The 23,929-nt window shown below is 41.1% G+C and overlaps 1 protein-coding gene across 3 annotated transcripts in view; it reads right to left on the bottom strand.

Annotated features, from left to right (window-relative positions):
* MCF2L (MCF.2 cell line derived transforming sequence like) overlaps positions 1-23,929 on the bottom strand; it is a 259,022-nt gene that overhangs the window by 161,040 nt on the left and 74,053 nt on the right. The gene's annotated exons all lie outside the window — the stretch shown is intronic.

The raw sequence follows: 23,929 nt of genomic DNA, 5'->3' as shown, positions 1-23,929 counted from the left end.
CTACAGTAAAACATTTAGATGACAGCTTCTTAGAATAGCCCATTAAGCCATCACTATAAAGAAATTTCAGTGAACAAGCAGTATCAGATCTAGCACTCCACTGAATCCATCAGTTTTCTTGGATGGATAATCATCAGACTGGATAAAAATGGTAGCCTCATAGGTTAGTATCTCAATGGTTACACTTAATTACAAAACAAATACCATACATGCTTTGCAAAACACAGTTACAATTACTTAGACATCACACACAATGCTATAGCACTAAAAGCTGTATTTCTATCATTTAAAAGACAATATCAAACCATTTTACAAACTCTTGGAATATTTAAAGCACACTGAATAATTAATGAAACATCATAACTGTTATGGTAAAAGAACATTTTAATTGTGAACTGAAATTAAGTTTCACATGATAACTGTTCATATATACGCAGCAAACCTCTTAAAGTTCTTCAGTCCCGAATAAGTAGGGTTCGGTTCTTGTTTCTACTGATAATGTGTTAAATCAATCCCAGTCACTTACCAGATATTGTATGACATCTCTTTTGCATAGTTTATCTAGAGATCTTTTAACTTTTCTGAAATAGTTTATAAACTCTCCATTCAAACTGGAATTTACTAGTTGTTTAAGAAAAGGAGATTACAGGACTATATGAATCATATAATTTTAACAGAATTGTCAGCAGTGGAAAAAATGTCCAATCAAGGCTGGTTATTTGTCAAGAAGTGGCTTGGCAAGACAAAATGTGAGCAATTGGACATAAATACTCAATCACTCAGATTCCAGCCCCTAAATTTTCAGTACTCTGGGTAGCCCTCCAAGCTGCCAACCACTAAAGCCATCATACTTCCAATTTCTCATCATATAAAAATTAGTTTTCAAAGATCTAGGGTAAAATTCTGGCCCCAATAAGTAAATGGCAAAACTGCCACTGACCTCCAAGGGGCCAGGATTTTACCACGTATCTTTTGACCCACAACTGAAAATGTGCATATCTAGAATTAGTCTGCAAGCGCAAATAAAATTACATCACCACCTTTTCAAGGTAGACATTTACTAAAGCAATGCAAAATGCTTTCATAGATTACAATTTCTATTTTATGCATTTTAGGTGCCCCCTATATTTTATTAAAGGCAATGTCAGAGGTTTGTTCATTATATGCAAGGCCAGTCAGGGGAAAAATAAAACCACCCCAAAACCCACCTATGGTTTACTTCACCCATTCCAGATATTTCTATTTTCTATCACAGTATGAGCCTAAGATTGTCTTTCAAGTATCATAAAACTCCAAATCACGTGTTTTTCTCATTCAAAATCTTTATATCCTTTTTTATGTTTAAAAAAGTGAAATCTACAACAAAGCCTGGAAAAAAAAAATTTTTTTTAAAGTCTGATCCCTCCAATACTGCAAAGTCAGTCAGTATAGACTTACAAGGAAAGATCTAATGCAGAGTTGGTGCTGCCCATGTTAGTTGCTGGATTGGCAGCTCTGGAGAGTGAAGGTGCCAGTTTATCACATAACAAGGACTAAACAGATTGCAGCAAGCTAAACTGCCGGAAAATATTCTGTCAATATGCTTAAATGCTGACTTTGGGTGAGAGAACAGATCAGTATCCATGGCCCTTAGCCTCTTTGCTGACTGCCAGAAGGATGCCAGTTGTGGTGCTGGTTTTATGTATCCGCTTTCTGACGAAGAACTTGACTGAGACCGATGCATCATTTCACATAAACACTCAGTTACCAAAACGCTAACAACTTTTTTCTCACTTCTAGTGACCTAGAGATGAGGAAAGTTCTGTACCTCCATCAGCAGCCCATGCCTCCCCAAAGTCATGCCTCATCTATTAAAAATGAGTAAAATAGTTAACTGTACACTGTGTTTAACTGAAGCATATTATTGATCAATTCTCAATTTAGTTATATATACAAATCTACGTTAAAAGAATGTTAAGAGTTACAAAGTCCAGCACTCAGAAGTCAGGAAATGACAGCATTTTGGTGTCCTCACATCTCTCGCTATGCTTCTCTTTAATAATTGACCCCATCAGTATCTCCCTTCCCATCACATGCTTACCCTCACACTAATTCACGCATCCATTCAGAGCCTGGACATTTTACCAAACACTAATAAACTCACATTGACAGGGAAGACATCCTCCAGTCCAGGTATCTTCCACTGTCCAAGAGCAATGCTCAGGTAAGAATGCACGAGCTCCTCTCACAGCTGTTCAGAAAGGGAGGGATTCTATCAGGGTGCTGTCCCTGGACCTTAGAATCATAGAATCATAGAATCATAGAATATCAGGGTTGGAAGGGACCCCAGAAGGTCATCTAGTCCAACCCCCTGCTCAAAGCAGGACCAATTCCCAGTTAAATCATCCCAGCCAGGGCTTTGTCAAGCCTGACCTTAAAAACCTCTAAGGAAGGAGATTCTACCACCTCCCTAGGTAACGCATTCCAGTGTTTCACCACCCTCTTAGTGAAAAAGTTTTTCCTAATATCCAATCTAAACCTCCCCCACTGCAACTTGAGACCATTACTCCTCGTTCTGTCATCTGCTACCATTGAGAACAGTCTAGAGCCATCCTCTTTGGAACCCCCTTTCAGGTAGTTGAAAGCAGCTATCAAATCCCCCCTCATTCTTCTCTTCTGCAGGCTAAACAATCCCAGCTCCCTCAGCCTCTCCTCATAACTCATGTGTTCCAGTCCCCTAATCATTTTTGTTGCCCTTCGCTGGACTCTCTCCAATTTATCCACATCCTTCTTGAAGTGTGGGGCCCAAAACTGGACACAGTACTCCAGATGAGGCCTCACCAATGTCGAATAGAGGGGAACGATCACGTCCCTCGATCTGCTCGCTATGCCCCTACTTATACATCCCAAAATGCCATTGGCCTTCTTGGCAACAAGGGCACACTGCTGACTCATATCCAGCTTCTCGTCCACTGTCACCCCTAGGTCCTTTTCCACAGAACTGCTGCCTAGCCATTCGGTCCCTAGTCTGTAGCTGTGCATTGGGTTCTTCCGTCCTAAGTGCAGGACCCTGCACTTATCCTTATTGAACCTCATCAGATTCCTTTTGGCCCAATCTTCCAATTGGTCTAGGTCCTTCTGTATCCTATCCCTCCCCTCCAGCGTATCTACCACTCCTCCCAGTTTAGTATCATCCGCAAATTTGCTGAGAGTGCAATCCACACCATCCTCCAGATCATTTATGAAGATATTGAATAAAACCGGCCCCAGGACCCACCCTTGGGGCACTCCACTTGATACCGGCTGCCAACTAGACATGGAGCCATTGATCACTACCCGTTGAGCCCGACAATCTAGCCAGCTTTCTACCCACCTTATAGTGCATTCATCCAGCCCATACTTCCTTAACTTGCTGACAAGAATACTGTGGGAGACCATGTCAAAAGCTTTGCTAAAGTCAAGAAACAATACATCCACTGCTTTCCCTTCATCCACAGAACCAGTAATCTCATCATAAAAGGCGATTAGATTAGTCAGGCATGACCTTCCCTTGGTGAATCCATGCTGGCTGTTCCTGATCACTTTCCTCTCATGCAAGTGCTTCAGGATTGATTCTTTGAGGACCTGCTCCATGATTTTTCCAGGGACTGAGGTGAGGCTGACTGGCCTGTAGTTCCCAGGATCTTCTTTCTTCCCTTTTTTAAAGATTGGCACTACATTAGCCTTTTTCCAGTCATCCGGGACTTCCCCGGTTCGCCACGAGTTTTCAAAGATAATGGCCAGTGGCTCTGCAATCACAGCCGCCAATTCCTTCAGCACTCTCGGATGCAACTCGTCCAGCCCCATGGACTTGTGCACGTCCAGCTTTTCTAAATAGTCCCTAACCGCCTCTATCTCCACAGAGGGCTGGCCATCTCTTCTGCATTTTGTGATGCCCAGCGCAGCAGTCTGGGAGCTGACCTTGTTAGTGAAAACAGAGGCAAAAAAAGCATTGAGTACATGAGCTTTTTCCACATCCTCTGTCACTAGGTTGCCTCCCTCATTCAGTAAGGGGCCCACACATTCCTTGGCTTTCTTCTTGTTGCCAACATACCTGAAGAAACCCTTCTTGTTACTCTTGACATCTCTGGCTAGCTGCAGCTCCAGGTGCGATTTGGCCCTCCTGATAACATTCCTACATGCCCGAGCAATATTTTTATACTCTTCCCTGGTCATATGTCCAACCTTCCACTTCTTGTAAGCTTCTTTTTTATGTTTAGGATCCGCTAGGATTTCACCATTAAGCCAAGCTGGTCGCCTGCCATATTTACTATTCTTTCGACTCATCGGGATGGTTTGTCCCTGTAACCTCAACAGGGATTCCTTGAAATACAGCCAGCTCTCCTGGACTCCTTTCCCCTTCAAGTTAGTCCCCCAGGGGATCCTGGCCATCCGTTCCCTGAGGAAGTCGAAGTCTGCTTTCCTGAAGTCCAGGGTCCGTATCCTGCTGCTTACCTTTCTTCCCTGCGTCAGGATCCTGAACTCAACCAACTCATGGTCACTGCCTCCCAGATTCCCATCCACTTTTGCTTCCCCCACTAATTCTACCCGGTTTGTGAGCAGCAGGTCAAGAAAAGCGCCCCCCCTAGTTGGCTCCTCTAGCACTTGCACCAGGAAATTGTCCCCTACGCTTTCCAAAAACTTCCTGGATTGTCTATGCACCGCTGTATTGCTCTCCCAGCAGGTATCAGGAAAATTAAAGTCACCCATGAGAATCAGGGCATGCGATCTAGTAGCTTCCGTGAGCTGCCGGAAGAAAGCCTCATCCACCTCATCCCCCTGGTCCAGTCCGGGGGGGTTCATATTTTGCAGAAGCCTCTGGCTAACAGGTCTGATAAACGTGAAGACTTTTACAATCACCGGGAGAAGGAGCTCTGGGTGTGCCCCACACTCCTACCACAGAGATGGGTGGGTGGGGCCAGGGGTCTCTGATACTCCACCTCTCCTGCAGCCTTTATTTTTGGTCCCCCTCGTCAGTGATTAGTTCCAATTCCTCCTACCTCTGCAGTTGTTCATAGCTTTCTCAAGCTGTGATTCTTGTTAGGTTTACTGCTGCCCACAAGAATCTAAATAGCAACAGCGAAACCTAGCCAGTCTTTTCCAAATACAAGTGTTAGAAACTTGTGGGTTTGGTTTTTTTTCGGTTTGGTTTTTTTAAACGAAAGTTTAGATCCTGCAGAATTTGATGGTACTTGCCCAGGAAGAGTCGCTACTCTTCCTAGAGGAGTGGATTTTTAAAGCTCTGATCAATACCATAAGCTGTCTAGATTCCTCAAACAACGCATTCTATGAAGAGATGTGTTTTCAAGATTCAAAGAATGAACTAGAAAAATCTATAGGAAGGATTATTTAAACATGTATTTTTATGGCTTATATAAACCAGGCTGTTTACCTCAAAATTCTTCCTGCACACACACGACACATACGTCCCACAGCCCTACTAAACAGATTGTACTTTTACTGTTACAAGATCAGGGACTTATTTTAAAGTTATTATGACTTACCCTGAACCAGAGCACCCAACAAAGAACACCACTCGGAGAAAAAATAATAGCTCTTCATTTCAGACACAGAAATTCTTAGATCGTTCATCTCTAGGATGATGCAAAATCATAAAGGGAATAAACCTCCACTTTACCCTGCTTGGGCTCCTATCACACTATCCTGCTGTGCATACAGTTTCCTTATCGACTGAACTTTGTTCCTTAAATGCAAGAGGAGGGACAAGACGACTTTATCATACGTTTTCCTGCAGTAATTCCACTGCTTCTTGTAATTATCTCTTTAAATCACAATATTCTCTGCCTCCACCCCGGATATTTAGATATACTGTAGATATACACAACATCTGACATGTTGGCAATAGACTTAAGCCTTGAAGTCTTAGTACTTGTTTCAGGAAAATATTTTGGGTTTGGGTTTTGTTTACTATTTTAAGCATTGACAGGACTGAGCAGATGCTGGTAGTCTGCAAGTGAGACCCACAAAACACTTTGTACTCTTGCAGAAGATGCATTGAAGTCAGAGGACCATGAGTTCAAGTGACAAGGTGGACGAGGTAATCTCTTTTATTAGACCAACCTGTTTGCAAAAGAGACAAGATTGCAAGCAACACCAAGCTCTTCTTCAGGTCTCTTTTTGTCCATTGACAGCTGTTAATGTTTCTTGTACACTTCATAACAGTTACTGAGCAAGGTTTTCTATACTTTCCCACTATTTTACATTTAAGTTAACAGTTATGGCACTTCTAGCAGAGCTGGTAATAGCACCCAAATCTCTAATCTGGCAGACCCCAATCTCAAGCACGCTGCCAAATCTAAGTATTTGGCTATTCCGTTTCCAAACAATAGGCCACAGTCCATTCCCAACATTCTACTGCTGTCTAGCAAATAGCTGTGTAACCTGCTGGCAAAGCATGTGTCACACCGCCATCTGGTGGCCAGTTTAAATAGAGGCTATAACAGCTTTCTGTTGCTGTCAGTTATACTCCTTGAGCTCAAGTTGCAGAGGTCTGTATTGTGGGCCTGAAGGTCTTGAGTTCAAATCCTGTTTACAATCCACAGAGGGATGGAAAGAAAAAGGAATCATGTAACTAAATACTAGTATAATGCATGTGCACATAGACAGAAAGGGCAACCTTAATTCTGGCCTTTCCTAATTTTTAAGTGGTTGTATTTGCAAATTTAGTGTTATTTTAATATAGGTATATTACTATTGTTAATAAATATCTGTATTACAATAGTGCTTATTTATAACTTAAGTTAGCACTCATTTACTTTCACTGTAAGCTTGTCAGGGCATGGACTGCCTTCACTGCATTGCACAATAGGTGCCTCTAAGCACCACCACTGTATCAATCATCATCAATAAACTAATAAATAAGTGGCTTGGAGGCAGTGTTAATATTGCTAATTAGCTATGGTCTTTCAGCTTGAATATATGTAAAATTCCTTAGGAACTGACAGTTGTTCCCATCCAATGGATGTTTGTGGGCCCCTATATGAGAGAGGTTTTGAGTTTCTCCATTCAGCTCCCCCATCACAAACTTGCTACCATGCTTTCCATTATTGCCAGGCTCAGAGAACACTGCATGGGCCATGGAGACTGATCTACCCCTGGCACCACTTGAGGAAGTCACCCATATCAGGGTAGAGGCAGGTCAGTGTGCAGGGGACGCTTGCCATAGAGATGGGAGAGCCACAGACCTGTGGAGAGTTGCTTTAGGCCACACATCTCCATGGCTGGAGTCCTCCAGAACCCTCACTTTGACAGCTGTCATCACCCACCCATAATCAGAATTACAGAGAGGAGTACTATCTAAGGCAACACTAGGGATATCAGGATGATTCAAGTCGCTCATGAGAACCAGGGTGTGCGATCTAGTAGCTTCTGCAACTTGCCGGAAGAAAGCCTCGTCCACCTCATCCCCTGGTCCAGTGGTCTATAGCAGACTCCCACCACGACATCACCCTTGTTGCTCACGCTTCTAAACTTAATCCAGAGACTCAGGTTTTTCTGCAGTTTCATACTTGAGCTCTGAGCAGTCATACTGCTCCCTTACATACAGTGCTACTCCCCCACCTTTTCTGGCCTCCCTGTCCTTCCTGAACAGTTTATACCCATCCATGACAGTACTCCAGTCATGTGAGTTATCCCACCAAGTCTCTGTTATTCCAATCACATCATAATTCCCTGACTTTGCCAGGACCTCCAGTTCTCCCTGCTTGTTTCCCAGGCTTTGTGCATTTGTATATAGGTACTTGAGATGACCCGCTGATCGCCCTCATTCTCAGTATGAGGCAGGAGCCCTCCCCTCTCATATGCTCCTGCTCGTGCTTCCTCCTGGTATCCCGCTTCCCCACTTACCTCAGGGCTCAGGATTACAATTATAACAGAATACAAAATGTAAAGTGCTCACTTCAGATTTATTTATATAACAAATGTTAACACTGTAAAAAACAAAAGAAATAGTATTTTTCAATTCACCTAATGCTGTAGTGCAATCTCTTTATCATGGAAGTTGAACTTACAAATGTAGAATTATGTACCAAAAATATAACTAATTAAAAAACAAAACAATGTAAAACTTTAGAGCCTATAAGTCCATTCAGTCCTACTTCTTGTTCAGCCCATTGCTCAAACAAATTTGTTTACATTTGCAGGAGATAATGCTGCCTGCTTCTTGTACACAGTGTCACCTGAAAGTGAGAACAGGTATTCTCATGGTACTGTTGTAGCCGGTGTTGCAAGATATTTATATGCCAGGTGCGCTAAAGATTCATATGTCCCTTCATGCTGCAGCCAACATTCCAGAGAACGTGCGTCCATGCTGATGACAATCCAAAGCAGGGCAGACTGATGCATGTTCATTTTCACCATCTGAGTCTGATGCCACCAGCAGCAGGTATTTTCTTTTTTGGTGGTGCGGGTTCTGTAGTTTCCACATTGGAGTGTTGCTCTTTTAAGACTTCTGAAAGCATGCTCCACACCTCATCCCTCTCAGATTTTGGAAGGCACTTCAGATTCTTAAACCTTGGATCAAGTGCTGTAGCTAGCTTTAGAAATCTCACATTGTAACGTCTTTGCATTTTGTTAAATCTGTTGTGAAAAAGTGTTCTTAAAATGAACAACGTGCTGAGACATCATCTGAGACTACTATAACATGAAATATATGGCAGAATGTGCATAAAATAGAGCTAGGGACATATAATTCTCTCCCAAGGAGTTCAGTCGCAAATTTAATCAACACATTTTTTTTTAAATGAGTGTCATCAGCGTAGAAGCATGTCCTCTGGAATGGTGGCCGAAGCATGAAGGGGCATATGCATGTTTAGCATATCTGGCATGTAAATACCTTGTAATGCTGGCTACAAGAGTCCCATGCTAACACCGGTTTTCACTTTCTGATGACATTGTAAATAAGAAGTGGGCAGCATTATCTCCTGTAAATGTAAACAAACTTGTTTGTTTTAGGATTGGCTGAATGAGAAGTAGGACTGAGTGGATTCGTAGGCTCTAAAATTTTGTGTTTTGTTTTTGAGTGCAGTTCTGTAACAAAACAAAACTCTACATTTGTAAGTTGTACTTTCACCATAAAGAGATTGCACTACAGTACTTGTAGGAGGTGAATTGAAAAACATTGTTTCTTTTGTTTATATTATTTTTATTACAAATATTTGCACTGTAAAAATGATAAAGTGAGTAGCGTACACTTTGTATTCTGTGTTGTAATTGAAATAAATATATTTCAAAACGTAGAAAAACAACCAAAATATTTAATAAATTTCAATCGGTATTCTATTATTTAACAATGCAATTAAAATTCAATTAATCATGATTAATTTTTTTAATTGTGATTAGTTTTTTTGAGTTAATCGCGTGAGTTAACTGCGATTAATCAGCAGCCCTATTAAGAAGCCGTGTTATCTGGATATCAATTGTATAATACACCCAGGACTATAAGGAAAAACAAAATCAGAGATATGTTCCAGTGTGTTTGTTCCTGTATGTCTCCGAAGAGATGGACTAATCCCAGTAAATACTAAAAAGTGAAAGAAAAAAAAAAAGGGAAGTGGGGAGAGAGGAGGCAAAACACTGTTCAATAAATAGTATAATAATAATACACAAGAAATCCCAAATTTCTGAACAGCTGTTGGATTCTAACAGATGTATATATTCTGAATTTAGAAAATACCTGTTCCTCAATATTCTGATATTTAAGAAAAAACATCAGTAATGGAGGAATCATGGTAGCTATGAAAACCGTAACCAAAATACTGTATCATACCACTTACTGATCTTAAAAACAAAACAAAAAGCAAAATAACCCACATGAAATCCAGCTGCATTTGTCACTTCATACTTCTTAACTGGCATAGGCATAATATAAAAATAAAATAATTTCCCTCTTTTCTTTCACAAGGTGGTTCTTGTATTATCAATACAATTAAACAAGTGTATGACTTGCGATGTCTCAATGCAACTTTATTTTGACAGTCCTTCCAGACTGAAGAGAAACATGTTTTTCTTCATTCTGACTTCCAACTTTTAATGCATTTTTAAAAAATATTTAAGAAAAAGAAAAATGCAAAACCTAGTAACTTGTCACCATAATTTAGGACTAGGAGTTTAGAATTCAATATTCAATGACATAAGAGATACAATATTGTAACTAAAAAAACCCCCCAAACATGAAAACATCTCACCAGACCATGCTCGACGTGCGTTATTTCGCGAGTGTCTCTTTGGAAGGGAACGAAGTACTGTGGATGAGACATTGCGAAGGGTTTGGCTGACTCTTGTTAGTAATCTGTAATGACCTTCTCGTCCTTCCCTTAAAAACCCGTGTAGAGACATGGATGTATTCTTCTATTTTTACAAAGTTATTCAACAAGGGGAAAAAGTTAACTCTTCAGACCTGTGTTCTGATGACACATCCAAAAGAAGTTTATGCCAGTGGCACCACCAAAAATTTCTCCTTCAGTAATCCCAGTGTATGTGGGGGGGGGGGAAGGGGGAGGCATTCAAATGCTATAGAAAGGGGTGTGTGTGAAAAAGTGACAGAGGTTAAGAACTAGAAATAGGTGCAGGTTAATTTGTACTGTTCATGCTGTTCCTCAGAAAACAAAGCATGTTCCTTACCAAATAGAGTATAATAAACTACTGCAGTTGTTTCTCACTAACAGAAAATGCCAAGATAATTTCTAGATGAAGCTACAAGATTCTTTCAATTTCAAGTGTGTTTAACACCTTAATACTGAACATATGATATCTTGATAGAGAATAAATCCATAATACATTCACAGCTTTCTCATCTTCAGTGGGAGCAGATAAAAAAAAAGTTTCTCACTTATGCAGGTGAGACTAGCAGAAAAACAAACAGAAAAAAAAGTGTTCAACAATACCTATTTTTCAATGAGATACTGAGCTGCAATTTTTTAAAACAATTTCATGCTGTTTTTGATTAAATCAAGAGACACATCCAGTTAGATAATTCTTTACCGCAGCATGCACTGTCCCACAGTATCAAAGAGTTGTTCTTCCATTTCCAAGTAACACCGCCTCTATGTTCGCATCCTTTTCGCTGAAGTGCAGGAATGTTCCACTGTTGCAAAGTGACATCTTAGGTTTTCAGTGAAGAAGGGCACTTGGAGGTCCTTTTTATGCATTCACAAATCAGCATTCAGCCAGGCAGAAATCTAACGCTGACACTCACTACACTTTCTGTGCCTGCGTCTGCACCAGCCTGTATGCCCGAGGCCAGCACTGTGCTGATATCAGCAAATCAGAAGAAAATATTGATGACAATACAATGCTGTACGCTAGAAATGGTGCATTTTTTCACCAATTTAGTCTGACTGGGATTTCCATCCCCCCTAAAACACAGAAAATCTGCATAGAACGCACCTGAGCCTTTCAAAGTCAAAGTGAGTTTTCATACTAAGCAAGCTGAAAGGCTTAAAAAAGAAACTTGAATCTTCCTGCGACTTTAATGAACAGCTAACAACGGGAAGGAAGGAAGGGGGAAATGGATCGCTGCTTTCTTAAAACATACCAGGAAATTCTGCACTGTCCACTCCTGTGTCTCTTTCAGTGTGGGAGAAAGGAAATTGATAACACTGCTTTACTTGGCAGTCAATTCTTTCCACTGACTTATGTTTAACTATACCTTGTGTGGTAACAGATTTAACACAATCCCATTTTATATATATATCAGAAAAAATATTCTGAGATACAGCATATCAGCTAGCTCTCTCTTTTTAAAAGGAATCCCTCTATGAAATTTTGTAAGTGAACTGAAGGTTGAATCCTTGTTTCAAGTCCCATTATACTGAATATCACTAACTTCCTAGAATATTTGTAGAGATACAAGGCAGGTGAGGCATTTTTATTTTAAAACCAATTTCTGTTGGAAAGTGTATTCCACTCCAACGGCAGCCTCTCAGCAAACCTGTTTCTGCTCTTGGTGGGGATTATTTTAATTCTATCATATATACTAATAGACCATGTGACAAAGTTCCTCCTCTGCCCTGGTGGGTCCTGCGCTTATTGGCGGATTTGCTCACCTCCGAGGTTCACGGCAGCCCTCAGTTTGGCCACTTTCGTGGCTCAAATCTGCCGTTCACTCAGTTAGCCTCATCACTGGCCAGCATGGGGAAAAGGAAGAAGAACAATCCCCACAGTCTCTGCTGATCCACCTAGTGGATCAGGGAACAGGACAGAGACCTTCCCCTCTGGTGGAACCCACAGTGCAGGTCAACTCCTCCGATATCAAGTAGGGAGTTGGGGGGGATGGAGGGAACCCGGGCCCACCCTCTACTCTGGGTTCTAGCCCAGGGCCCTGCGGATTACAACTGTCTACAGGGGCTCCTGTAACAGCTAGAACTCCCTGGGCTACTTCCCCATGGCCTCCTCCCAACACCACCTTTATTCTCACCACAGGGCCTTCCTCCTGATGTCTGATAATGCTTGTACTTCAGTCTTCCAGTAGTACGCCTTCTCACTCTCAGCTTCTTGCTCCTCTTGCTCCCAGCTCCTCACACACACACAACACAAACTGAAGTGAGCTCCTTTTTAAACCCAGGTGCCCTGATTAGCCTGCCTGTCTTAATTGATTTTAGCAGCTTCTTGATTGGCTGCAGGTGTTCTAATCAGCCTAACTTAATTGTTTCCAGAAAGTTCCTGATTGTTCTGGAACCTTCCCTGTTACCTTACCCAGGGAAAAGGGACCTACTTAACCTGGGGCTAATATATCTGCCTTCCATCACTCTCCTGTAGCCATCTGGCCCAACCCTGTCACAAACAGTAAAATCTTGTTCACTAGTGATAAAAACCCCTCTGCAATCCTTACTTTAAATGCAATTTATGACACAATGGAACTCTTAGGGGTGGCTGAAAAGGGCATTCTTAATGGTTACATCCTTTTCACCTGTAGTCGCAGTTTGAGCCCTGAGAGCTGCTGAAGGCTGGATGGCAAGAAATAGAGCAAGAAGGATTCATATCAAATTACTTGTGCTGACAAACCCACACTTGCACAGGGAAATCAGGAGCCCCACAGATGAAGTGCTGTGCATAAACTTTTTATTGCATCTTTGCTGCACAAAAGAAAGGACAGGCTGAATCTGCCTCGTTGAGAAAGATGAATTGTTACAGTTGCGGCCTGTCGAATGCTAAACTTTCACTAAAAAAACCAATGACAAATATGACAATTGCAAAATCCGGTAATTAAGAAGAGACACAGAAATACTAACACACTGATTTACTTTATGCAAATTTCATTCCTTTCCATGTTGATTATTAATTTGCTACAATACTTGGACCAGTACAAAACTGGTGGGGCTAGATTGATCACCCTCAACCAAAGACTCATTACACACAAACAGAAAATGGGGCGAGGGGAAAATCAGTTTAAACATGTACAAAACAATTGTACATGTTTAAACTGATCATGTTCATTGTATTAGCTGTTCAATGCCTAAGCAATATCAGAAAGCGTGAGAATGGAATTTAACTTTTGTGACAGATAAAAAACAAAACACTTTGATCAAAGTTCCACCTTTTCTTGTGTAAATGACTTAGAAGGGGCAGTAAGATGTTGCTGGTCACATGCAGTTACACAGCAGGGTGGCTTAGGGAGAGCAAGTGCACCTCACAGCTTGCTACTCAGCTTCTGAGTAGAAGCACTATGCATGATCAGCTAGCACTTGCTGCAGACAGTATATGCCAGCCAACTTGACATTCCCCATAGCTGGCAGTCCACTGCTCGTTTTTGGGCTGTGTGCTTGCTGGTGCGTGCTAGCTGAGCATTCTCCTGAGCTGCCGGATGCTTATGTGGAATACTGCCAAATCATGTGTGTCAATGTTCCCCCATAGCATCTGACTCCCTGGAGACCAACAGCTGTCTACTGCTACCAAGTAATAAATTACTCTTAGTTCAAAGGGTGCTGGATTGTGCTGTGGGACTCTTGGTTCAAATTCTGCTGAGGACCCATGTGGGGAATCATTACGCTTAAGCGGGAGCAAAATTTCTCTATGCTCTCTCCACCTACCTCCTATGTACCCTGTGCCACAAAGGATGGATTGTACCCCTTCTTGTTGAAGATTAAAGGTTTATGACTCACACTGCAAAAGTACCAAGGACACAAAATCCCAATCAATTCAGGGCATTAAGCCACAATCACGTTGCTACAAGTAGCTTTTAAATTTTCGTTCATGCATTCAAAATTTGTTCTTCGCAGCAAAGAAATTAATCACAACAATGGCCAGGGCAATGCACAATCAGAAGGAAACAGATGGTGTGATGCAGCATTTCCCAAACAGCAGCCGTTCTCATATCACCAGAAAAATAATCTGAGTATTTTCCTTGCTGTTTGGTTACTTTAACAAAAAAGTACATGGACAGGATTTCTTCTGTGCTCTATACTGCATCAACAGGCTAATTAGCAGTTTTGAAAAGATAGCTATATTCTTTGAACATTAATTGGAACTACTAACTAAACTGCACCTGATCCCCTCTTTCTGCTTTGTAAACAGTAATACGCACAGGGGAACACCGCTGTGACTACAGTTAATGACTATGAACAGAGTGGTGGAATCAGAAAAATCATGGAATGGAGCAGGTTTAATTTTTCCACTTACTTATTTGAATAATTTCTAATTTCAGCTGCACACAAGAATATCATTCCATTAACTTGCATTTTATAAGTTATCATTGACTCTTCTTTTGAGAATTTATGACTGTCCAAACATTCCCCCCCCCCCCGCCACACACAGTAAAATGATTTTGGTTTTTCTTTGAGCTCATGAAATTAATTTGCTGTTTGACACTCTTGTTATTTCTTTCACCTGTGTGTACACAGGTGTCTTATCTTTGCTGAAGATCTTGAAATCCCTGATGTCATTTTCCCAACACTGATGAGTAAGTTATTTCCTACAACCTTGTATTAACCATATAGCTCTGAAAAGTTCAGATGTAGCACAAAATGACCCTCTTCCATGAGTGCAAAAGGTTCTGGTATCAGCACCAGTGCAGTTCTGGTGCACAAGAGGATGCAAGGCACGCAGGAGGCAAACATACCCTATATGCCCTCCAGCTCCCAGCACACAGGTGGTGGGGTGGGCTGAAGGATCCGCTGCTCTGTGGAGGAGTCCATCTTCTCGCCCACTCATCCTGCAGGAGGGATACCTTAAACCTACAGCTGCTTCTGCAGACAGAGCTGCAAGCACAGCTTTGCAATCACTCTAAATCAAAGAGTGTACGCCAGTTTACATTTTGTGTATTTGGGGGGGAAAAAATGTTAAGGTGCTGTGTGTGTCCTTCAACAGCAGCACATGCTCAATGAGATCAAGAATCCAGTGAACCGGAGGAGAAAGCACAACAGAGATATTTATTAAAAAAAAGCTCAAGCTGTTAATTAGCTCACAGCACACGAATGATGATTGATCTTGCTGAAAAACTGACATACAAACAAAATCATCTCAACTGGAATTATATTATATTGTCCAATAAACTGGTTCCATTACATGTAGATAAGAAGTTTAGCATAAAGTGATTCCTATTTTGTATTTTTACTTGTTTCAGGTATCTGAACAGAGGTATGCTAACTATAGAACCTGTATATTATCTTGCACTGTACTGTATTTGTTTTATAAACACGCGTGATAGCTCTTTCAAAGGATGATGTGATTGTACATACATATATATATATTTTAAATAAACTCACAAGATGAACACATACCCTAGGCAAAAGAGATTGGCTTTGCATTAGCTGAGAGAGTGAGGCCTTCCAAGGTTGCAGCTTTTCTCTGAACTTGAACTTTCTCTGAACGTAGATGCTGCCATCACTCAAGTACAAAAACCCCTTTGAGAACCCAGAAAGGCACACTTGGCAATTCCTTCCTGTAGGGTACCCTCAAGCCCTTTCACCTCCCCCACCCCCCAAGGAAGAGCTGAGAAAGAAAACAAAGGAAATCAGCTGTTGCCACCAGCTAAGTAAACAACACACACACAAACCTCTTCGGACACAAAATCCAATCTTGTTCTTAAAAAAGGTAAATTTTATTAACAACAAAAAGAAAGAAAATACATTTGAAAACTTAGGCTATTGCTAGATTTAAAAAAAACCACTTACAAGAATTAAGTATCAAGAATAACCTTGAGGTCTAGCTTAAAGGTTACAAGCAAAACGAAAGCATTTGGGGTTAGCACAGAGAAGTCCACAAGCCATAAAGAAATAAACAGAGATAAACCTAATCGCGTTTTCCTAGACGTTTCCTGATCTACTTACCTATGTGGGGTTTTAAAATGAGTAGTTTCTAGATACGATTTTTCATACCTGGCCCAAACTTACAGCATAGCTACTCTGGCCCTTCTTTCCTGGAGAACAACACAGACAAAGGGGGAAGTTTTTCCCCAATTTTAAGAAGCTCTAGCCTTCCCATTGGCTCTTTTGGTCAGGTGCCCACTCCCTTCCTTTTACCTATGCAGGGAGACATTTTAACCCTTTACAGGTAGAGCAAGTAGAGAAAACTACTAAGAGGGATTTTATAGCTAACTGGCTGGCTGGCTGCATAAAAGGGAGCTACCCCCCATCCCTTCATGTATCACAAATCCCCAATACACTGCCAGTAAATATTGGAGGTTAGCAAATATATTATTAAAGCACTACCTGACTTCATTAGAAATCCAGACACAAACCCTGAATTAGCTTGCATGTGAAAATTAGGTTAGTTGTCCAATCTTAGTCCTGATAGCCTATCTCCAAAGGTGGACTACGACCGTAATAGCAGGTGAATATAAGCTGTTCAGGACTGAGGTAACTTGACAACTTCTACACTTGTCTATTTACATATGCATATTGTGTCACTATAGCACAGCTGCCAATCCCTCACTCTCAGGCATTTAAATAGTTACCTCTCTCAAAAAACCTAACTATTTTTTAACCACAATAGTGATTTTTAGGGCATGGCTAAACAGTAAAGATTAGTTTAATGACTTCAGTTTAAAACCGAAGCAAAACATTTCACAACTTAAGAAATTCCATCATGTATCTTCCCTTCTATCCATAAAAGGATTCCAGTATCCTAGAGAAACTTGGCAATATTTATATTTCTTGAAATAATACCTAAAAGGCAAAGGCTGTCAAGCCTAAAGTTTGCCTTTTTTGGACGTTGTCCCATATTGTAGGTCTGAACTTCCAGTTCTAGCATTGTATTGGATTAAAAAAAGAAAGTTATGACCTGTGTGCTAATGCTATGATTGGAGATGGCATATGGGTAGCAGTTTGTACTGGTCACACAGGTAATGAGATGGGCTGAAGGGGGATTATTTATTACACAAACTATAATGGGGGCACTGGTCACAAGCCACTCTAGAGAAGATTGTTTAACAACTCTCTCTGACCCTCCCCATTCCCACCCAAAACAGCACTATGCAGGACAAGATGGGTGCAAAAAGCCAAATTTTGACACAAACAGCAGGAGAGAAGGGGCTTTGAGTGTTCTGAAGTAAACAGGTTCCAGTTATAAGCTTTTAACAGGTGCACAGTACACCTTTAGCGAGTTTTGTTGCTAAGCTCCTAAAACCTGATAAGCCTCTCTCCTCATGCTGTTCTGTCACAACTGAGATTAGTGAGGGAAGTCAAGCTGGCACTTCTTTCATTTAAAAAGAGGCGAAGCATTCTCCATGAGGGCAAGTTTAGAATTCATTTCCCAGTTATTCTAAAAGGCCTAAACTTCATGGGCTTCAAGGACACTGCAAAGCCCATCATTATATGAGGGGTTTCAGGAGAGGGATGCTGCTTGAGAGTAAAAACTATGAAGGGAGAGAATTATTTTGCTGTAAGGTTTAGCAAATTATTGCTGTATATGCTGCAGATTGCTGTTGGATCAGTACTTTTAAATAGTTGGCAGGGGCTCCTAGAGCCTGGGATTAGGGTTACCAACTTTCTACTCACACAAAACCGAACACCCTTGCCCTGCCCCCACTTATTCCATCCCCCCACTCCCCCTCCGCTCGCTTGTTCTTCCCCACCCTCATTCATTCGCTCATTTTTATTGGGCTGACTCAGCACGTTGGGGTCCAGGATGGGGTGCAGGCTCTGGGGTGGGGCCAGAAATAAGGAGTTCAGGGAGCAGGAAGGGGCTGAGGCAGTGGGTGAGGGCTCTGGCTGGGGGTGCAGGCGAGGGCTCTGAGCTGGGGGGTAGAGCTGAGGGGTTTGGAGTATGGGAAGGGACTCCAGGCTGAGGCAGGGGGTTGGGGTGTGGGAGGGGGTATGGGCTCTGGCGTGGGGCCAGAAATGAGGGGTTTGAGTACTGGAGAGGACTCTGGGCTGAGGCAGGAGGCTGGGGAGTGGGGGGGGGTCCAGCTGGGGGTGCAGACTCTGGGGTGGAGCTGGGGATGATGGGTTTGGGGTGTAGGAGGGCACTCTGGGCTGGGACAGAGGGGTTCGAGGGCGGGAGGGGGATCAGGGCTGGGGCGCAGGAGGGGAGCAGGCTCCAGGTGCTGCTTACCTCAGGCGGCTCCCAGAAGCAGCAGCATGTCCCCCACTCTGGCTCTTAGGCGGAGGTGCGGCCAAGTGGATCTGCACACTACCCCATCCACAGGCGCTGCCCCTGCAGCTCCCACTGGCCGCGGTTCCTGGCCAATGGAAGCTGCGGAGTGGGAGCTTGGGACAGTGGCAGCACACAGAGCCACCTGGCTGCCCCTAGACCTAGGAGGCAGAGTGGGGACATGCTGCTGCTTACAGCAATTGCAGGGAGCCTGACTTAGCCCCACCGCACGGCCAATTGGACGTTTAACCGCCCGGTCAGCAGTGCTGACTGGAGCCACCAGGGTCCCTTTTCGACCAGGCATTCCAGTCGAAAACCAGGTGCCTGGCAACCCTACTGGGGATAGGTTTTGTTTATATAAATCTACACAAATAAAGCGTGCCATGGAGGATGGCTGCTTTGTGGCTACGTACATAGACTATTTAGTTTCTCCCTCTCAGTCAGCTGTATTACTCCAATCAGGCCAGGACTCACAGCTAAATGCAGGGAGTATTAAAAAGGATGCTTCTGCTGCTACCACTGCTTTCCTCAGAAAAAAAAAATGTTCCCCCTGGTTACGGGTAGGACAATATACACTGACCTAGGAGTCAAGTGAGCCTGAATTCCATTCATACCTCTTCCACTATTTGTCCTAATCCTTTTCCTGCTTTTAATAATCCTCTTTTTTTCTTGTTTTATCTGGCATATTGTTAGGTACGACTGTTTTAGATTAAAGTATATGTTTAGAAATTCTTCATATTTTTGTAGTATTACATTAATTGTAAATGTGTAATATTAGCTATATTTCATTTTCACAGAAATAGTATTACTTCTAATATCTTATAAAGATGGCATGTTATAAATAATATCTTTTAGCGATCTTTAAGAAATACTAAGAAAATCCCTGAACTGACAGAAGGCAAAAGAATTTTTCTTAGATCATTGCTATAATGCAGCAGTGTGTTTTCCTTCCATTGGACAAAGCCCATAGGGATGCAAGATTGACAAATCAGATAAAGGGCTATGTAAAACATTGAATAAAGGCTGAGATTTTCATAATATAATGAACACACAGAACTCATTTTGAACTGCTTATTTTAAACATCACCCAAGTGAGCCTCCAACAGGTTCTTTACGCAAATTAATATATATAATTAAACAAAATTGTGAGAAACATTAAACTGGAAAGGAGGGAGTTGTCAGTGTGAGGTCTGCCAGTTTCCAAAACAGAAACGCAAACTTTAATTCTAAACTGCCTGATCAGAATTCTTTTTCCAGCCTGCTTATCAGTTAGAGAACTATCCCAGTCACTTCTTAAAAACCACAGGTAATGAACAGAGTAAGAGACTAGGCCTTTTTAGGTCATCTGGAATTGTCACTAAGAAGAGTCAAGGTGTAAAAAGGAAAACCTCTCTGACAGTTGGGAATCAATAGCCATCTTTCTATCTCTCAAAGCCTGGCACAAATGTGATATGATGATGCAGTTACCATGGTTACAATTCTTAGAGAAAGTGAGCAGCTCATTCTATCCTTAGTGGATTTGCCTGAATGTGCTGTTTGTAATTCAGTAAGCAAACATGACACTGAAGCTGACTGAAATGTGTTACATGCCAAGCTTTTTGATACAAAAGGAGACCTATTGATTTCCCACAGCTGAATATATAATTTTTTCTTGTATTCAGTAATTCTTCTTGCTTTTGGATTTTTGACTCTTTTTAGAGAGAGACTTCTTCAGAGATTTACTGAATCAGGTTTAAGCACTATCTATGACTGTGCCAGGGCATTTCCAGAACCCAAATGTACAGAGCACTTAAGTGATTTGCTGTACTACTCAGTCAGTCAAAGGCCAGTCAAAGGATGTTGAAAAACACCAATAAACTACACACACTCAACGCACAGATATGAAATGACATGACCTCACTATGGAAGAAGCCTTGCAGACAAGATGGGAGCAACAATAAAGAAAGGGCACAACAAATGAATCCCTAAAAAAAACAAAACCACACCACTTATCCTACATCTAAGATATTCTACACTCACATGAAAGATCTTACATTAGAGTAATGCCTTCAAACAAATGGTATGGAAATTGGGAACCTCCATGCCCAAGATCTCCATAAACTAAAGGTCCATCCCAATGAATATCTCCCTGACCGCAAAAATCAGGCCTTATAAGGGAGTTGCCACATTTGCTGTGTCCAGACTGTTTTTCCAATATTATAACTGGTGCTTCCCATTTGCAAGTCAAAGTTACATCCGTGTCAGCCATCCCTGCTGTGCTGTAAACATCATGTGAGAAGTAGAGATGGCCAATATAGTGCTCCTCTGCATTGTGCAATCAGAAAGCCCAAGTCAGACTTGGCCATATCAGCTGTCTCTGCTCCTATTTGTAACAAATGGAGACGGTGACCATGGGGATCCTCCGTTAGCTCTGAGCATTACTGCATTGAATAACTCTGCTCTATACCCGAGAGAGAGGGAAAATAGAAGTGGAGAGCACTACACCTATTGACCTGCCCCTATTACAAAATTAGATTGGATTTCCTGATGCATCCTGAGGGATGTATTCAAGCAGGGAAGGGAAATGAAATGGGAAAGTCATAGAAACTGCAATTCCCATGACAGATACCCAATCATCATAAGCGCACATGCACGCATGCACATACACACACACACACAGAGTATGTTTTGAACATACAGTATAGTGAACCCAATCAAACAAAAATAATTCTGGGAAAAGTTTTGGGGCTAATACACAATCAGAGAAAAATCACAGAATGCTGATTTATTGATAATTTGCCTGCAGAATGCAGATCTAGATAAAAACTTTTCCAAAATCCAGGTACAAAGAAATGGGGGTTCAGTTCAGGCCCATTTTAGCTCTAACTATCAGTTTACACAGACACTGCTGCTGAACTAGACATTTCTAAAGATTTATAGTAGCAACTTCTACCACAATCAAATTATGTCTTTTCCCTTCTTCAAACACTTGAACTAGGATGATGAAAATTGCTAAAATCCATAATACTTGGACACTGCAGAAACAATCGCTGCTTTAAAAAACCCACATAAAACAAAACAAAACAAAAAAAGAAAACAACTGACTGCAACAAAAAGAAAAGATCAACTTATTTTGTAAACAGTCAAAGTCCTGGAACCTTGAATAAAGGCAGTGTAAAGGTGCTTTGATTAGAAGATCGGTAAGGTCATCACTAGGGAGAGGAACAAAATCCTTCTCCAGAATTCAGCAGAGTGAATAAAAATTGATTATTTAAATCAGATTTTATTTAAATAACAAGTTTAAAAAAATAAAATACAATAAAACTTGTTTAAAATGAAATCTGAATTTAATACCAAATACTAAGATTATAATCTCTTAAAACAATTATTACATATATAAAATTTAAATGTTTTAAGAGATTATAAGTATGTATCCTACACACACAGAATCCATGAGCCTCTATCACACACTGAGTTAAAGGCTGCTTTCTATATAAAGAAAGAATTGGGGGATGGGGGGGGAATATCTAACTTCTGAGGTCATGATTTATAAATAGGGCCCTACCAAATTCATGGTTCATTTTGGTCAATTTAACAGTTTTAGGATATAAAATATATATATATATATTTCATGATTTCAGATATTTAAATCTGAAATTTCACAGTGTTGTAACTGTAGGGGTCCTGACCCAAAAGGGGGTGGGTGGGTGGGTCACAAGGTTATGGTAGAGGGATTGCAGTATTAACACCCTTACTTCTGCGCCGCCAGCAGCAGCAGCAGAGAAGTAAGGGTGGCATGGTATGGTATTGCCACCTTTATGTCTGTGCTGCTGCTGGCAGGGCGCTGCCTTCAGAGCTGGGCACCTGGCCAGCAGCCCTTGGTCTCTGGGCACCTAGCTCTGAAGGCAGTGCAGAAGTAAGGGTGGCAATACTGCAACCCACCTACAATAGCCTTGTGACCTCCCCCACTGAGACCCTCTTTTGGGTCAAGACTATCAGTTTGAGAAATGCTGGCTCCCCCAAGAAATCTGTATAGTAGGGTAAAAGAACACAGAAGACCAGATTTCACGGTCCATGAAGCTTTTTTCATGACCATAAATTTGGTAGGGCCCTAGTTATAAATATGGCACAATAGTTATGTACTGTATTAAGGGCTTGTTTTGTTTAAGAAAAATAAATTTGATATATTGTTTTGTTTTAAAATTCCAGTTACCATCCTAATGCAGCTTGATACAAATCATGAGCAAAAAGTTAAATTATCTAGTAAATAAGCAATATGTAATTCACCATTTTCTAACATATTCAAAAATGTACCATTAAGCAATTATATTGCTTAATATTTTCAGATTCTTTATTTAATAAATGTATATATAGTGTTTTACCCTTCAAGGTATCAGTAAGATGTACTAAATCTAATGCAAAGTTCTATTTATTTGTAAATCAACATGTTCTAATGGTTAGATCAGCCGATGAGAATGCATCTTTCTTTAGAAAATAAAGTAAAAATGGAAAAGTTGATTAAAACTGATTATTTAAATTGAGGTTTGGTGATTTCAGTCAATCCACCCTGGAATTCAGAGCACTAGCTCTGCCACTTTCTGCTGACTTTAGAAGAGCATACACCTATGAAAAGCTATTGTAATTTCCCAGCATGGGGGTTTCAGGCAGTGGATCTGTGTAATGGTCAGCCCACTGGTCACACCCGCTTCCCCATCAGACTGCCTTGGAAAAAGTTGCTGTGGATCGCTACACCCTAAGCTGATAGAAGATGTAGAGTCCATGTGTGCAGTCTGCCTCACATATGTAGAAGTACCACTATGGTCCAGCGGAATTCAGGGCTTTGTGCATCCACAGAGAAGGATGAGAGCAACTTTTGGCCCTTAGCTATTTGGCTGTTTCAGTTTCTCCCTGAACAATTTAATAAAATTATATCTTGTTTACTTGAGAGTGATGGGAAAGAATAGAGAAAAATATTTAAATTATTTACATACACTGTAGAAATATCATGAAATATTTACCCGCTGGTCACAAGCAATTTCTAAGCATGGCAGCCAAACTCCTTCTTCAAAAGACACAAAATCGGTCTTCAGATTTGTATTAGCTAATTATTTGTACTAGCAAGAGCTGGAAAAATACATTTAACATAGTGTACCTATACAGCCAACTTCAACAGTACTAGTCTATAAATACACTTCTGGCTGGAAGTAAAGTAATGGGATTTTGCAATTCTATTGGAAGAATTTTCTACTATAGTCAATTAAGATTCTATCCAGTATCTTCATGGAACATAATTGAACAAGTCACTGGTGCTCAGTACTATCAAACACAAGCAGCTGATTAGGTCATCAAAGACAAATGGAGTAAATACTAAGTTCATTTGTAA

The sequence above is a fragment of the Lepidochelys olivacea genome (genome assembly GCF_965140295.1).
Source record: "Lepidochelys olivacea isolate rLepOli2 genome assembly, chromosome: 1".
Classification (NCBI taxonomy): Eukaryota; Metazoa; Chordata; order Testudines; family Cheloniidae; genus Lepidochelys; species Lepidochelys olivacea.
The sequence above is the reverse complement of the archived record's forward strand: the minus strand, read 5'-3'. Positions and strand labels throughout refer to the sequence as shown.